Genomic DNA, 3,005 nt, shown 5'->3' with positions numbered 1-3,005 from the left:
CCCAGCATGGTTAGCACCTATGTGGACACAGACAACCCCTGGCTCCTCGCAGTATTGTACTCTGGGCCGGCCGCAGTTCTGTGTGCAACCATAGGTGTATATCCGAGTATGAAAGCATTTGTCTGTCAACATGTGGACCAGCGACAGACTGCTGTCCTGTCCAGGTTGTACCCCACCTCACACCCTATGGCTGTTGGGATAGGTCCACCTCCTTGACCCCTAACTGGAGTAAGAGGGTATGAAAAAATAAGTGACTGCTTGAACTTTAATGTAGCATTCGGTGTATATATCTTGTGTTGCATTCCGCAGCCATTTGTGGGCGAATGGAATGCGTATTGTGCAGTGGTGGACACAGTTGGGTGATTCTCATGAAGGTGGTACAACTCATAGCCAAAATCAGAAACCATTACACACATGATGTTTTTCCACCTTTATATTAAATATAATCTAATTTACTATTAAATTTGAATTTATAATCCACGTGCACATTTTTGAGGTATTTTTAGACATTTTTAGAGACACTGAGAGGAAAAAAATTCATTACCGTAACACATATTTCATTAGAAATATGACACACCAAAATTATATTTTTTTACTTTTTATTGATGGCAAACATATAAATATTCTTAAAGGTAGTAAGTATCACCCACATTTTTTTATTATTAATACATACAAACATTTTTATGTAAACAATTAATTTATCGCCGTAACATTTCATCAGTTTTTCACATTAATTTTCATATTGATTTTGTTTTAAAGGACTGCATTGAAAAACAGTTCTAGTACAGTATGAATGCTGTGACATATATTATTAATCAATTAAATATTAAAGATAATTTATTCATATAATTTCAATAAATCATGAAATGTCACACATTGCGGTAATGAATAAAGCATACCGGTGATGAATAATCAGGTTTCGGTAGTGAACACTTAAATAGTCATAACAAAAATGAAAACTCCAATTTATGAATTCATGAACAATACGGTTCTTTCATGACAACTTCAGACTTTTCTTAACAAGTATAGATGTAAGTAACATAACTCCCGACTCCACAATGGATGGGTGACTTTGAAGACAGGAGAGGCTTCAGTGTGGAAGTGCTTTGGTTACAAAAGATCTGATGTACGACAAACTATGGTAATTATTAGGGTGTGTAAGAAGACTGTAAGGGGTAATATAACAAACTTATCTTATCACGTGAAGTACAAACATCTGATTGAGTAGAGGACAGCCAAAAATCAATGAGTATTTGATTAGTACTTAGCACTGTCAAATCAAAATTCAAATTTTTTTTTTTTTTTCTGTACCTGGCCCAGATCTCTGGTACCACACTGAAGTACCTGGCACAGGATGTTGCAGTCAGTGGTTCAGAAATTATTTCTATGATGTCTTCCATATATCACCAAACCTTTTTGCTAGGGAATTGTACAGAGGGGAAGTTGAAGTCTGTCACCAACACAGTTCATGGTATCAACTTTATACTGACCGCTGACTATCTCAAGAAAAAAGCAAAATAATGAACATCAACAGCATGAAATGTAAGATGCTGTCCAGCATACTTTTGTTAAGAATTATAAAGTGGTCATGACCCTGACCTTTGGCATCACATCCCTGTATGAACCTGCATCTGAACTTACAAAAGAATATTTCCAGAATTTTGACCTCCATACTATGTTTTCTGCTGTATGAGAGGTCTTGAACATGCCTGTGTTATAGTGCCAGGGTAGATGTCTCCATCATAGTCTACAAGGACCCATGTTCCATCCTTGATGGTCTCTTCAGACTCCCCTGTATTGTTGTAAGTGAAGACAAACTCCTTGTGGGAGAAATAGTCACAAGAGTGACTACAGAAGCAAGAAAACATCTCTGAATTTGACCCTCCCAGGCTCTTGCAACAAGCTGTGGAGAAATAAGTTTTTAGTTTGATTGCAGAAACATGAAGATAGATTACCTTATCTTATATTGTAATTTGCACTCAGATAAATAATACAAATAGAAAATGTCAAAAAAGAAAGACGCAAAAGGAGAGAGATAGGGGATGTATGAATGTTGATGGCACTTACATCATCTGATTCATCTGAGGGTGGGGTTTCATTCATAATTCTTTGGAGGGTTCTTTTCATTATATCTGTTTGAATTCTCTCTTCATTTTTGTCTTTCTGTAGGTGTCTGGATGCTGCCTTTAGCAATCGTCTTTCGTTTCATTTTCACTATCTGTTAAGATAAATTATCAGTATTGAATACTACAATGAAAGTGACAACTCTTGAAACAGGTTCTCTTTCAACCTTCAACATCTATTTTACTGGAACACTGTGTGTGTGTGTGTGTGTGTGTGTGTGTGTGTGTGTGTGTGTGTGTGTGTGTGTGTGTGTGTGTGTGTGTGTGTGTGTGTGTGTGTGTGTGTATGTGTGTGTGCGTGTGTGTGTACGCGTGCGCGCGCGCACACACACACATATATGTGTGTGTTTACTTACATATTTACCCTGAAGTTGTTCACTGTACTTTTTGAGGCCCTGCCCACAAAATTTCAGATTCATAGGGCAGCCATTTGTTTTTAAAGTTCACCATTTCTAAAACATAAATGTGAAGTTGTCTGTGTACTCATTCCATGAACTATATGTATCTGCTGTGTTTGTCCAGCTTTGTGTGTGTGTGTGTGTGTGTGTGTGTGTGCACGTTGTTGAGGGTTAAGAATTGTCACATACAAAATAATCTGCTCATCTCACCCTTTATTTAGGCCTACCTTTCCCTTTCCTTTCTCGTATACTCCTGTCGAAGTTCTGGGTCGTTGTAAATCTTCTGTTTCTGCACCCTGGCTCTTGATGCAGCTGTCTTAAGTTCCCTTCCCTGTGCTCTTCATATTAAAGAATATAAATTAGCATTAATTATATATTTATACTCAACAAAAATATAAACGCAACACTTTTGGTTTTGCTCCCATTTTGTATGAGATGAACTCAAAGATCTAAAACTTTTTCCACATACACAATATCACCATTT

The 3,005-nt window shown here is 37.1% G+C and overlaps 1 protein-coding gene across 6 annotated transcripts in view; it reads left to right on the top strand.

Annotated features, from left to right (window-relative positions):
- Positions 1-3,005, top strand: part of LOC117507246 (trichohyalin-like) — an 89,129-nt gene that overhangs the window by 24,757 nt on the left and 61,367 nt on the right. The window lies entirely within an intron of this gene.

The sequence above is a fragment of the Thalassophryne amazonica genome, chromosome 3 (assembly GCF_902500255.1).
Source record: "Thalassophryne amazonica chromosome 3, fThaAma1.1, whole genome shotgun sequence".
NCBI lineage: Eukaryota > Metazoa > Chordata > Actinopteri > Batrachoidiformes > Batrachoididae > Thalassophryne > Thalassophryne amazonica.
Note: the sequence above shows the minus strand (reverse complement) of the source record. Positions and strands in the feature narration are given on the sequence as shown.